Raw genomic sequence first — 15,279 nt, 5'->3', positions numbered from 1 at the left:
ACTTTTGAATGTTAATGGAGATGATTCTATAATGTTACTACTATTCTGGGTCCAATGTGGTTTGTTTTTCATAACAGTTCTGGTTTTTTGTCCATGTATCTTTTTGGTTTAAGTTATCCTAATACTTTGGCCTTTGAATCAATTTTTTTTTTTATCTATTCTGGGTTTAATGTGTACGCAGAAGAATTCTACATTTGAATCTCAGAATAATCCCTCTTTTGTACAGAACTCAGTGTCAATACAACTGTTAAGTTTACCATACCCAGAAAGATACAATGGCAAACAAAAATTTAAGGCACAACTAAGTTTGATCTTAGCTTGGACTCGAATTCAGCCATAAATGCAATATGATCTGATGACCACAACGGTATGTTTGATTGCAGACTCCTCGTCAAGCAGTTCTAATAGACTTTTCACTGTCAACATACCCTCTGTGTTTTTTTTTTGATCGTAAAAAGAATTAAATTGCCACTAGAAAAAAAGAACACAGAAAATTAGAGAGAGACCAGGCTCCCCCACCCCCACAAACAATGAACAGCTTACAAAGTAAGCCCCAAACTAGGAAAACAGACCTAGAAAGCCTACTCAAGCGACAGACAAGAGACCCCAACAGAAAAATAAAATAAAACAAGGCCCCTAGGGAGGTTCAAAGAAAATGTTCTCCCAATTAACAACAACATCTTCAGGATGAATGCTTTCGAAACCAGGTTTCGAAGAAGCCCAATAGAAAGTTTGAATTTTGATATCAGAAATAAGAGAAGACCACTGCCGAGCTTTGCCGTTAAACGTCCTATTATTCATTTCGAGTCAAATATTCCATATTATGCTAGTAGGCAGCCTCTTCCATATCTCCTTACCCAGAAACGATAAACCACTAGAATTCCAACTAGAAATGATACCCAAGACTGAAGAAGGAGCGTCATCTAGTTTTCTTGCGCAATTCCTGCAATAGTACCAAATGCTGATGGCAAATTCACAGCGGATAAACAGATGGTCATTGCTCTCAGGATGAGTTCCACAGAAGATACACCGATTAGAAATAGGCGAGCCATTAGTGGAGATAATGGCGGAGCCCCTTTTTTGTAAGTTCACTAGAGTAGGCAGTCTATCTAGGACCGCCTGCCAAAGGAAGAAGGCGTGTTTTAATGGCCAATTCATTGACCAGATCTTTTTTCTAGGAAAGGACTTACTAACCGCCGCCAAACCAACCTCCTTAGCATATGCTGACTGAACTGAGTAGGCTCCATTCTTATTACCTACCCAAATCATTTCATCATCCTCATCCGGAGATGCCTGAATAGTGTCCAGTAGCGGCAAAATCGTTAGCAGCTGTTGAATTTCACAATCATATAAATCTCCTTCGACTGTTCAGGCCAAGATTCCAATTAGTACCGGCTTCATCAGAACTCACAGCATCCATAATGGAGATATGCTTAGTAGTCGAAATGTTATACAACGATGGACATAAAGAAGCCAAAATCCCTTCACTGCACCATTTATCCTCCCAAAGCCTAACAGTGTCTCCTCTACCAATCTTAAATTGGATAGAACCAAAGAAGGTGTGAGCAACTGAATTGATATGCCTCCAAATGCTCACCCCATAGGGATCCTTGCAATCCTTAGTTCTCCAAACAGTGCGATTATCCCCATATTTCTCTCTAATGATTTTGGCCCAAAGAGCATTCTTCTCTTTACCCAATCGCCACCACCACTTCAACATACCCTCTGCAAAGTCATAAAAGAATTCGAACTCAAAATCGCCATCATACATGAGATATAAATTATTAGCTAATCACCTAGAGAAATTAAGCGGAATTTCCTTGAGCAGATTTGACTATGTCCGTAAGATATGGCAAATACCTGTTTAGAAAATGTAAATCTACTGTATTGCGGAAATAGAGTGTAGAAGTGGTGAATCGAGGCTCCTTTGTATCAGAATCCATCATATCGCCATTTTTCGTTCTTGAAAACGATGAATATGCACTAGCCTGTAAACAACATCCAAGTGTCATCAGTCATGGATGTGGAAATCCATGATGTTTTCATCCTCAAAATGCTGCATTTCCATTGGAACATCATAATGCTTGCCTTGAGATTTTGTGTTAATATTTTGAATAGTCTCCAAGAGAAAAACACGGAACACAGAAAAGAGGAGAAGGAAAAACATTATTCCTACCAGAGGTAGCAATTTATGTGCAACCTTGAGATGTTCAATTATTCCATCAGGAGTGTTCACCAATTCTTCATGTTTAAGGTCCACCCACCCATTAACTACAAGAGTATGAGCAGCACTAAAACATAAAAGAAAATGTCAATTTCAAGTTACTGCTGAAGTAACTCCAATGACTGAAGCCTCCTTCAGCTTTAAAATAAAACAGCACCAATATTTATGGAATTGAGGTGCATTTAAATTAAAATAATACCTAGGACTTTCTGTACCAAGAATTACAGCCAATACTAGTAAGTTTTGAAGGGAAAATAACTTCATTAGTAGAGAGAAAAGAACAACCTTCTTGGGAGAGAGTTAAGATCCGCATAAATGAGAACTGGAATAATTGAATGAGCTAGATTTCGCTCCAGATCTTCAATAAGGGCTCCAACCGGTTGCAGTAACAAGTTCTTGAAAAAATTTGTCAAGCTTTCTTATAAGAAGCTGAGAAGGGGATACAATTTGAAAACCAACATAAAATACCTGCCATAGTTTTACATCTGTATTCTGTGGATCCGCAGATGCATGAACATTTGCCTGATATTACCGATTTAAACATATCGGACGCCTAAAACTAATAGACGAATGACTATGCCTCAAAGTCTTGATGGATGCCATACCACACAAATTCGATGATTTAACGTGTCAGAAACCGGTTCAGCTTTAATTGCCTCCAATATTACAGTAAGTGCAATATTGTCCTGCAAAACCCACAACTAAATGTCAATATGAAGACAAACAAAAGAGATTCATCGTTGATAATTCTAAAATCTAAATTGAAATGAATAAAAGAGGATAAAACCTCTACATACAGCACAACAAAAGGACAACAATCACCTTCATCATACTACGGCTCTTTTCTGCATCAAGTGACCAGGCTTTTTTTGTGCAGTATTTTTAAACTTGAGCTACAACAAAAAAACACTAAATGTTTTAAATCTGGTGAATCATTCGAAATTTCAAACCAGTAATGCATATATAGAATCAAGGTTCCTACCTCATATTTCTTAATCAGTCTGAATTTACTAAGGCGAAAAATGTTGCACACCTTTCAGATGCGTAGCCTTTTTTGGAAGTAAACAGCTGTAAAAAATAATTCATAAGAAGAAGAAGAGAAATTGAAAAACCGAGTAACAAAAGTGAACATTCAATCTATTTATTTTCACAAAAGTATCGTTCAAATGATTGGCCCGAAACCATATGCACCAGCTTGAGGTGTATGCTTATCTGATTGTATCAGAATTAGCCCACTTGTGTGTAAGAAAAAAATTATGGAGCTCCCACACATATAGTGACCAAAAGATGGTTGACGTACTTCATTTTTGATTAAAATTGCAACAGGTAAGCAAGCTATCTAATCATTTCCTAAATAGTTTTTAGAAGCAATTTTCAAATTTGTTTCTAAGAGATGGTTGACGTACTTCATTTTCGTTCTAAAATCCAGATAAAGATGAAGGACTAGAAAAACCTTTTCCGAATACCCTATATAGAACAGAATCAAGACTCAAAAATGAAAAGTACCAAAAATTACAACTTCAAGAATACATGTGGAAATGAGATACATACCTCAAATGTCTTCGACTTGTGTATACCAAAACAGCCAATTTCTTCAAGCTTGGGCATAAAGAACTCCTCAAAGTAATCATATTCTAACTAGTTAACAGAAAACAACACATTATACAGATGTCAACTAGGTAAAGAAACAACAGACAAACAGTAACAGAGACTTCCCCTTAACAAAACTATAACAGATACATTAAAAACGCACCTCCTGAAGACAAATTACATCTGCGTCGTATCTAATAATCTCATGGAGTAAATTTTGGCTTCGGTATTCCCATTTAAGGATCGAAGCAGGACGGTAGTTGTATGTACCAGGAGTAACATACAGATCAGCAAGGATATTGTATGAGAGCACGCTAAAAGACCTAGTAAAACAAATTTTTGATTCCAATTCAAAGTTACTAAAACCATCCAGTGGTGTGACTGGAATCATATAGCGACAAGGAGGCGGAATGATAACATGATTTGTTTTCACTTCAGTTTGCAGCCGAGGTTTTCCCTCACCAAAGAATGTTGCAACAGCTTCTAATTTTAATCTTTATCCAAAATCCTTTATTGTGGGTAAGTAGGTCTTTGAGGAACCCGCCTTAACCCATGATCCATGTACTATTTCTGCATTCTTGTTAACCAATGAATCCTTATCAAAAGCTGAACAATAGGAACAATCACAGTCACTCCCATGATCAATGACATATGCAGTCGTCCTGTGACGGGGCAGCTATATGACGTTTCCAGTGGTTCAGCCATTGATCATGGTAACTCTTGAGAGAGCAGTGAAAACTCTCTTTAACATGTTTCTCTAACACTGAACAATCTCGGCATTAGAAGTAGCTATTTGAGTAGGGTGCATACAACAAATGGGCCTCTCTTGGTTCAGCAGCAGTCTATACCTGCTTAGTTAACATATAAAGAAATGAATTACAAAAGATTGGAATTTGACTGACAACCAAATCGATTATGGCTTTAGGATGGCTTAAAAATGATCGAACGCATTTACCAAAAACCAGTGCATTCTAAAACTTGTAATCCATCATCTAATTATTGAAATCTAATCCTAGGTCTTGTGTATATCTGTGCTTTCCACTAAAGAAACCCTAAGTAGTAAGTACACGATCTACATTTGTTTCTTACAAAGAATTCGACAAACTAAACCCAAGATTTCAAAGATGATGATCCAAGAATACTTATACTTGTAAATTTTGACTGAAATATTCAAGAAATCAACGACACAATCACATACAAGAATATCCAGACTTGAATAATGAATAGAAATTATAAAGATATGAGTAATCAAGTAAACTAACCACAATTTGTCGTCAGGAATGACTTTGCTTCCTTCTTTTGAATGGAGGGAAACAATTGGAATGATTACGCAACCAACATATGGAATTTCAAGATTCAGTTCCGCTTGCATCTCGATTTAAAATTTCTGTAGTAATCATTTCAATATCAATCATGTCACTGTTCAATAGAAACCAAGAATGTGAACACATAAATCACGAAGCCATCTACGTGTTCACAAACAATATTCGCACATGTTCTAATTCTAAAATTGTGCGTCGTAAGCGTAAAGGGATGATTATATCGATTCATCGACTCAAAGCCTTCGAGCTTGTCATTATCTAGTCGAGTATTATAATAAATAATGTTCGTATGAAGAAATAAACAGATAATCAAGTATAAATGTAAAGCACATGAAGTTCAACGCTGAATGTAAACTGCTGAAATGTAAATAAGACATAGATTTATGTGGTTCGGCACCAAGGCCTACATCCACGGGACTGGTGTTTCACTATGTATTGAATGATTACAAAGATAGTCGAATGACTTTAGAGTATCCATAGGTCTGCGAGAGTAGGGGGATTACTTACTCTTCCTATTTCTCTCTCCTATATTCTCCTATAATTGCTCTCGATTGGTCGACCCCTTCTCTCTTAGTGGAGAGGGGTATTTATAGGGTTGGAACGTGGGTCCTACTTCTGAGGTGCCGTTGTAATCTTATCCTCTTGTGCTTTGTACCCATTACGTAGAGGTCTTCGGCATATGCTTCCTGAGCTTGAATACGAAGGGTTATCCTCGCCTCTTCCACGAGCTGATTGACACGTGTATATCTCTTTGGTATTTAATGCGAGTAGATGGATGTCTGCTCGTGTCAGACAAGTGTCTCTTTGTCTGGTCACATCTGTGTCAGTCAAATTTTTTCTCAGCTGTTGATCTGGGATCTTCCTCGGGATTGGGTGTATTAACACCCAAGGGGTATTATCTGGTACTCCTCTAAGCCATCATACCTCTGTGATCCTCTGTCCCTGACCGTCAGATCTGCTGACCGGTGACATCTTATGATGGGATGCTTGTTGATATCTTGTTTTGCATGCCTTCCACGTGTCTCTTTCTGTACACGTGGTGGATGATGAAAGGTGTACATACAATTTTCCCCTCTTCTTCTGACTTGGGCGCATTTTGCAATTTAGAAGAAGAAAGGTCGTCCTACACGTTTTATCTCTCCTGAAGTAACTTCCCTATAGATACGGGCACGTTTCCCACTTTGCATTAACTTTACCAATAACTGCTCCTTGGTACGAGGGACAGTTATTGTCTTCTCTAGCTTCATAAATAGGAAAGAGAATGTGAAAAAAAACTTTTATCCTCTTCTTGTCAGTGTTCATCCTCTTCTTGTTTTCTATTCTTGTTCTTTAGTCATTTATTATCGTCATTCTTGTGAGGAAGATAATAACATTCAATTTTTTGTTTCTTTCGCTCTCGATTGTTGTTGCCCCTGTATAGCAGACAACTAGCTTTTGATATATCCGATCCTCCTTTCTTCGACTGTGGTGGGTGCTTGTCGTCCTCTTCTATACAGGTATGGGGTTTTTCATTAGCTGCTGATCATTGATTTATCTATGTATCTACCAGTTTGTTTCCTGCTGCTGTGTTCTTGGCTTTGTGATGAAGAACACACATGTCGAAGCGTATATGCTTGTCCCTTGTCCTTTGTTACAAAGTCTGTGAGTCTGTATCTAAGTATTATCCCTGGAGTTTGATGGAGTATTTCTGGTTATTTTTAGTTCTTATGGTTTTTAATGTTTATCCGGATGATCCATCAATTATGGGTTTTTTGATCTTTAGTTATCTCCTCGTATTCTTCTCTAAACTGTTTTTGTGTTTCCTTGTAGATATGTCTGATCGTCCGTGGGCTCTTTAATGTTTATCCGGGTTTTTTGTCTAGTCCGCCAAGATCCCCTCCGCGTCGAGATTCTGACAGATCTTCACTTGGGGAAGGTCCTTACAAGTCTTCGCAATCGGATCCTCGGGGTCATAGGGTTTCATCTTCCTCTGGTGCGAAGGTTGTGCCTACTAAGAAAGGGGATGTGCCGAAGGGTCCTTCTGGGTTTAAGTATGTTGTTAACCTTGCCCCTTCTTGTCCTCGTGAAGATTTGAGGAGTGTGCAGGCTCCCCCTCGTGATGACTCTAGGAGTACGCGAGCTCCCCCTCCTCGTAATGAAGCATTGGATGTTCCGCCCCTTCGTTCTATGGCTCCTCCTTCAGTGCCTCCGCAGAAATCTTTGCCGCCTCCTCCCACGGTTTCTTTCAAAGGGACGTACTCCAAGGGTACTATGTCGAGAGATGATCCGTCTAAAAATCTTCCTTCTAAAAGATTAAGCGTGACCATGATTATGAATGGCATGCTACTGTTATTGAGGTAGTTGGTCCTTGGGCTTATGGTTGGATTCCTGGTCCGCGCGGTTGGCGTCCTTTTGAAAACAGCAAGCCTCGTGAAACTCCTCCTGCTCGTTATGGAGATTTCTGTCCTTGGCGTCCGAATTTCGCGGGCATGAATTTTCCTTACGCTCTTGATGTAGTTGATGGAGATGAGGAGGAGGGTTCTGGTGCTACCCATCCACCGAAGAGTGCTGTTGCTGCCAAGCTATAGTTTCTTCTTATATTCTCTATTCTATTTGCCCCTTTTTCCTTGCTTGAAATAATTTTCATTTTTGAAGTGAGGGAAAAAATGAGCCTTTGTGGGGATGTGTACTGGTTTGTAGGTGTCGAAGAAGAAGAAACTTGGACCCAAACAATCTTCTACTGTGGTTACCGGTGAGGCTGAGGTTTATGAGGAGGTTACGAGCCCTGTAAACGAAGAGTATGCTGAGGATGAAGAAATGTCCGATGGAGAAGAGCGCACCGACACTTCTCACTCTGATGACGAAGGTGGTAATGGTGAAGAAGAAGTTGCCGCGGGTGGTGATGGTGAAGAAGGAATTGTCGCGGGTGGTGATGGTGAGTCTGAGGGTAATATTACCGTTGGTGGTACTGGCGGGGGTGGATCTGCCCCTGTTGGCGATAATATTTTTGGTGTGGGTACTGCCCGTTATTTCCCCTTTTCTTTTGGTAGGATATATTCCGCGGGGGAATCCTTTGATGTGAATGCTGCCATGGGTCTTGCCGAAGACTTCTCATTTCTTTCCCCAAATGATGATTGGGATGTGCTTGGGGATATTGATAAATAAAATGCCACAGGTCAGCAGGCTGAAAACGCCGGTGGTCATACTGAGGCTGGTGATGTCGAGACTTGCGCGAGTGAGGGGAGAACAGCCAAAGGGAAGTCTGCGGTTGAATTTCCTTCCGAGGATTTCCCTTACTCGCTAATGCCTGAAGGCGAAGATGCCATTTTGGCTTGGCTTAAGAAGAAAAATATAATGTTCTTCCCCAGCCCTGCCCCAGTGGTCCCTGGTGAGAAGAATTCTGACGCTTATACTCGTCAGATGATGCAAGTGTCTTCTGAAGTCCGCGTTGCTGAGATGTGGGAGAATAATCTGAGAGCTTCAGAAGCTAACCTAGTGGTTGACCCTCCTTCCTCTGTTGCTGATATGATGGCCATAGCTTATGGGTACAATACGGTTTTCCCCAGCAGCGTGTCTTAGAGGTAAATCCTTGTACTGATTCCCTCATGATATACGAACATTGTATTCTTCATGATATCCGATCCCTTGGGTATAATAATGTTTGTCGTTTGTGACATAAATGATGAGGAGCGAACATTGTAACCATGTTCTATACCAATTCTTTAAAGAAAAGTCTTTAAAGTTGGAGGCTAAGCTTCGTCATAGAGAAGAAAAACTATCTGCGGCCGAGATGGAAATAAGTGAACTGAAGGGTCGCCTGAAGGAAACGGAGCGGCTGGGTAATGCCGAGGAGAGTCTCCGTTCGGAACTTGCTATAGTCCGCAACAAATTGGAGCAAGCTCGCAGAAATGTATCGTCCCTCACAGGTTCGTATTTTTTATTGGTCTTTTACTCCTCGTGATTTCCTATTTGTACTTTGGTGTTCTGTCTCAGTCTCCCCACCTTATCTTCAGTGGGTGGAGTCCCCGAGCTCATATGGCTTCGGAAAGAAAGGGAACGACAGAAATCCCGCATTGCAGAGCTGGTGGGTAAGTTGAAAAGCGAAGCCGTAAAGTGGAATGCTCGTGCTAATGAGCACAACGCCTTAGCAGCTGAGTGACGTGAAAAGCGAACACTGATGGTTGATATGCAAAATAAGTATAATCATGACCGTTGTCTGTTTAATGGTACGCTGCTATGGACGCGTGACAACCTGCGTGATGCTCGAGGACATGCTTCGGACTTAGAGGCTAGAGTGCGCTTTTTGGAAGGAGAGTTACAACAGGCTCGCTCTTTCTTAGGCCCCGGGGTTAGGAATAGTATGCTTCATCTTTCCGAGGAAATAGATAATTCTAGGGCTGAGGTTGGTGCTCTTAGTAAAGCCCTAGCAGCGTCTCGAGCTGATGTTGCTCGCCAATTGGAATCTGAAAGAGATCTTGAAGTGAATGTGTATCGACTCCATAAAAGGATGGGGGAGATGAATGACGAAGTCAACCATTTTCGTCACTTGGATTCAATGAAGCAGGTAGACTTAGACGCGAGTCAATTTGCTCTTTCGAACCTTCAAACAGATTATAAGAAACTATCCGACGAATATGACTTTCTTGATGAGGCTCGGGACGCAGTTGCTAATGAGTATGAAGAGGCTTTGGATAATGTCGAAGGTATAACCTCGTTTTATCGAGTGTGATTCTGTTATTTCTTCGTTTTAACCCTTTGGTATTTCTTGTTTTCAGCACTCGAGGGACAGCTTCACGCAGCAAATGATGAGCTTACAAAAACTCAATCTGCCTTAGTGCAGCAGGAAGGACAAACCAACTATTTCAAAGGGTTGGCCGCGTCTCGTGAGGAAGCAGCGGAGATTTCCTCCAAAGAGGCGGAACGCCTATCTGCATTGCTGTCTCAGGCCAACCAGCGGACCGTGTTATCACTTATAAAGCTCGATGTCAGTTGGCTGAAGAGACCAAAAAGTCCTAGATAAGATTGAACTTGATCTTAAATTCGAACATGGTCTTGTCAAGAATTATCCGCGTTGTCCCCTTCCCGCGCCCTATCCTGGTTCTTCTGGGCCTTCTTCAGGTGGTAGCGTACCTTCATCTCGCAGAGACAACCCTGTTGATGGAGTTGTATCGTCCAAGTAGATTTCTTTTCTTAGTTATAAAAAGTTGATCCTTGTTGATTATATAATTTCGGATCATTTTTTGATGTGTTTCCTGCTTTATCTTATTCGCTGAACTTGTAATCAACTCTTTATGAAATGAATCATCCTTTTGGCATACCTGCGTTATCAATTCATTTTTATTTTAAGTATTGTGAAGTGTTAAACTAGAAATAACTTGCTTTGTAAAAAGTGAGTGTTTGGGTGCGACACCGAAGGTAAATACCTTCGTGATCGTCTTGAGACCTGTCACCCCGCTGGCGAATCCTGGGCCAGAGGATTCCCAAACGGTGGGGGCCGAGGCAGCGTTCTAGAATATGGGATGCTTATTTGAAATATTTACATGTACCCATTCCGTCGACCCGCTGCCTTAAAATTGGTTGGGTATCTCTTTATGCTGGGTGCCTTCCCCCTGGTCTTATACTGATAGACACTGATAGGGGAGCCCTGAGAGATTGTAGATTAACTACTTTCCCCAATATTGTTAATTTATTATGTAATTTACATGCGTTCACCCAGCGGGCCTTTTGACCATTTCGTTTGCTTGAAGATTTCCCAAAAAGTTTGTTTGATTGATAGGTTGAGGCCTGCTACTCCTCGTCGAGATATAGAAACATGTAAAGTGGTTACGCTGCCTTCTTCTTCTGGTATTCTTCACGAAGATGCAAGGCTGCACTTCTCCTATGGGTAGTACGGTTTGAGCCATTTAGCATTCCAAGGGTGCCGGAGGACCTCTCCTTTCAGATTGCGAAGATAGTAGGAACTGTTTCCCGCAATGTCGTGTATTATAAAAGGTCCTCCCCATGTAGGTGCTAACTTTCCCCACTTCTTCTCTCGCTGATACTGCGGGATTGTTCTTAGCACATACTGCCCTTTTATAAAATTTCGAAGCTTAACCTTTTTGTTGTACTCTCTCGCTAATCCCCGTTGATAATTTTCCATCTTTTGCAATGTTGCTTCCCTCCTTTCTTCCAGGTTTTCCAGTCTCTCTAACATCATGTCTGTTGTGATATTTTTCTCCCATGCTTCGGTCTTCGTGTTGTCATGTACACCCATAATACATTGTGTAGTTGTTCACACCATCGCCCCTTGTGTTCGTCTAATTGCTTTTTGAGGATAAGGGAGAGGGTCTTGTTAGTATCTTCCGCTTGTCCGTTGCTTTGAGGGTATATGGGAGTGGACTTGTTTTTCCTTATTTTGAAAGTGTCAAAGAGCATGTCTATGTTTTTCCCCTGTAATTGTTTACCATTATCGGACACGATTTCCGCTGGTATGCCGAACCTGCAAATAATGTTTTGGAATATGAAAGTAAACACGTCCACGTCTCTGATCCTGGCTAAGGCTTTGGCTTCCACCCATTTACTGAAGTAGTCCGTGGCTACTATCAAAAATCGTCTTTTCCCTGATCCTTCGATGAAAGGACCTACGATATCTATGCCCCATTTTGCAAATGGCCACGGACTATCCACATAATTCAACGTTGTTGCTGGTGCGTGTATATTTTTGGCGAAACGCTGACATTCTTCACATCGTCGGGACATTCTTGCAGCATCTTGTATCATTGTGGGCCAGTAATATCCTTGCATTTTTGCTTTGTCGGCTAGTGATCTCATGCCTCTATGATTCCATGCGTCACCATAATGGATGTCGTTTAGAATTCGATGCCCCTCTTTCCTGGATAAGCAGCGTAGTAACGGTCCGAGGAAAGATTTCTTGTACAGGACCCCATCCCGAAGATCATATCTTCCTACTTTGGAGAGTATTTTCCTGGTTTTTTTATGATCCGCGGGTAAGGTTCCATCCTTGAGAAACGCATGTATCGTTATTCTCCAATCATTTTCGTTGTTGAAATCTTCGTCTTGATTTGCTCTTGACAGGATATCTTCTTCGTCAAAATCGTCACGGATGTCTTCTCCCACCTGATCTTCGATATTTTCTTCCAATGTATCTTGATTTGTAGCAAAGGAAAATTGTGATGCAATCGAAGGCTCGTAAACCCTTGTTATTTTGATAGCTTCGATACTCTTGTCCTTCAGCATGGATGATATATATGCTAGGTCATCTGCGTGCCTGAGATCCCTTCTGCATAAGTGCCGGAACTTGATATTCGGAATTTGTGATGCCAATATTTGGACCAAGGCCATGTAAGCTGAGAGGGTGTCGTTGTACACATTGTACTCGAGCCTTATTTGCCGTATGACAAGCTGCGAATCACTTGTCAATCTTACATCAGTTACCCCCATCTCTATTATCAAGCGGAGGGCATGTACGACTGCCTCGTATTCGACGATGTTGTTAGTATGCTCTTTGAATTCTAACCTAAGTGCCTGTACAATCCTTTCTCCAGTTGGGGTGGTGACGACAATGCCTATTCCTGCCCCTTCCTTATTTTTGGAACCATCAACGAAGACTTATCATTGTCTTTGACTCGCGGGTTCGAGGACATCAACTAGATCCTTGCTTTCCTCGTCGGTTTCTGGTATTCCCCTAATCTCTTCATCGTTGTCCAGGGGGAGGTCTGCTAAGAAATCCGCCAATACTTGGGATTTTTGGGAATGTTGAATTTCATGAATGATGTTGAATTGGTCCAGGTGGGTGTTCCACTTGGCTATTCTACCTACTTTTCCCGCGCTTTTGAGGACTGCTTCCAGTGGTGCTTTGCATGGGACGCAGATGAAGTGAGTTAGGAAATAGGTTCTCAGCTTTTGAGTAGCCCATACTAATGCCAGGATGAGTTGTTCGATCTTCGTGTAATTCCTTTCCGCAGAATTGAAGGTCTTGCTGACATAATAGATAGGTTGTTCTATCTTCGTATTGGTTTTGACCAACACTGCGCTAACTGTGTCTTCTGTCGCTGCTATGTACAATGCCAAAACCTCATCAGGATCAGGCTTCTGCAGGATTGGAATTGAAGCCAGGTATTCCTTGATTCTTTGGAAGGCTTCTTCGCATTCTGCGGTCCATTCAAACTTACTCCCTTTTTTGAGAATATTGAAAAAAATGTTTGCATTTGTCCGAGGATCGGGCAATAAATCTGCCCAAGGATGCTAAGGACCCATTGAGCTTTTGCACTTCTTTTAAATTCTTTGGAGATGGCATTTCCACTATGGCCTGAATCTTCGCGGGGTCTACCTCAATACCCCTTTTTGGTACCAGATATCCGAGGAATTTCCCTGAGGTGACACCGAAGGTGCATTTTTCTGGATTTACTTTCATGTGATGTTTCCTCATCGCTTCGAAAATATCTCTCAGGTCCTGGTGGTGATCTTTACGCAGCCTACTTTTGACGAGCATGTCATCAACGTAGACTTCTAGGGTACTACCAATCCATGGCCTGAAGATAGCATCGACCATTCTCTGGTAAGTTTCCCCTGCGTTTCGAAGTCCAAAAGGCATTCTAGTGTAGCAATAAAGGCCATGCGGGGTGTAGAATGTTGTGTGTAGTTGATCTTGTTCTGCCAGGGCTACTTGGTTGTAACCAGAATATCCTTCCATGAATGACAGCTCTTCGTACCCTTTCACTGCTTCAACCAGTTGATCTATGCTCGGTAGGGGATAGCTGTCTTTTGGACATGCCTTGTTGAGGTTAGTAAAGTCGATGCATATCCTAACCCCTCCATTTTTCTTAGGAACGACGACCATGTTGGAGATCCATGTAGGGTATTTGACTTTCTTGATGAAGCCTTCTTCTAGTAGTTTCCGAAGTTCTTTTTCTACTGCCTTATGATACTCTGGTGCAACTTTTCTTATTTACTGTCTGAAAGGTGGCGTGCCTGGTTTGATGCGCAGCTCGTGTTGGATTATTTTTAGATCAATCCCCGGCATGTCTCCTAACTTCCAGAATACATCCGCGTATTCTTTAAGTAATTTAAGGAATCTTCTCTTTTCGTCCATTATGGTCCCTACTTTGACTCTTCGGTTTTCCGTTTCCTATGTTGATTTTTTACGGGCTCCACTGGTGTGAACACCGGCTTCGGGTCCCCAAGGACTGGGACGTTCTTTAATTGCTATTTGGTATGTGTTTGTCCTTCGTTGGCTGCTGAAGTACTTGCCTCTGTGTTAAGGACATTATCATCTTTTGTCAAGCCCTTCCCTGCGGTTTCTTGAGGAACAGGTCTATGGCCTTTTCTTTCGCAATTCTTTATTTTTGATCCTTCGGGTTTTTCTTGTCTCTGTTCGTTGTTGATACGATCCTGAGTGGCCTGGCACTCTTTTGCAGAGACCCGATCTCCCTTGATTTCCATTACTCCCTCGGGTGTAGGGAACCTGAGATATTGGTAGTAAGTTGCTGCCACTCCCTTGAGTTATGTACCCACTTTCGTCCAATAATGGCGTTATAAGGGGATGGGCGTCTACCACGCTGAATCGTGTTTCTACTTTCATGGGCCCACGTTCACCTGCAACACGATGTCTCCCAATGGATTTGTGGGCTCTCCGTTGAACCCTAGATGGTGTAATAAGAGGTCATCAGTTGTTCATCATGGAGCTTCATCCGTTTGAAGCGTCGTAGAATAGAACTTTCACCTGATCTTCCCCCGTCGATGAGGATCTTTTTGTGAGTTACATCCGGCCACTGGTAGTGTGAGGACCAAGGGAGTTATGGTCTTCCATATCTTCTTCGATATCTTCAGTATCGAAGATGATAGGTGCGTCCATCCACTCTTCGTGCTCGTCCACCTCTACGCCATCAATCTTATACAATTCGCAGTGGTCTTCGAATTGCTTTCGTAGCCTCTTTCCTATCTGCGCTGTAAGTGAGGGCCCCGCGACTTCGGAACACGAGATGATGTTGATTGTGTGGTTTCTCTCTGGAAGTTGGACTTGCTTGGTTCATTTGGATCTGTCCTCGGTGACTTCCTTTCGTATGTATTTCTTGAGTTCGCCAGCATCAATCAATTTTTGGATCATTATTTTGAGGTTTTTGCATTTCTAGGTATCGTGTCCATTGAAGCAATGATACTCACAGT

The 15,279-nt window shown here is 41.6% G+C and overlaps 1 long non-coding RNA gene across 1 annotated transcript; it reads right to left on the bottom strand.

Moving 5' to 3' along the window:
- Window positions 1-494: 494 nt before the first annotated feature.
- Window positions 495-5,191, bottom strand: LOC113355319. The gene is made up of 9 exons (XR_003362359.1): window positions 5,077-5,191; window positions 3,978-4,662; window positions 3,776-3,862; window positions 3,207-3,292; window positions 3,047-3,117; window positions 2,510-2,910; window positions 2,177-2,291; window positions 1,861-1,988; window positions 495-1,725 (listed from the first exon to the last, which is right to left on the bottom strand). It is a non-coding gene; the product is annotated as an uncharacterized LOC113355319 (long non-coding RNA).
- Between the last annotated feature and the right edge of the window lie 10,088 nt (window positions 5,192-15,279).

This window comes from Papaver somniferum, chromosome 3 (assembly GCF_003573695.1).
Source record: "Papaver somniferum cultivar HN1 chromosome 3, ASM357369v1, whole genome shotgun sequence".
NCBI lineage: Eukaryota > Viridiplantae > Streptophyta > Magnoliopsida > Ranunculales > Papaveraceae > Papaver > Papaver somniferum.
The sequence above is the reverse complement of the archived record's forward strand: the minus strand, read 5'-3'. Positions and strand labels throughout refer to the sequence as shown.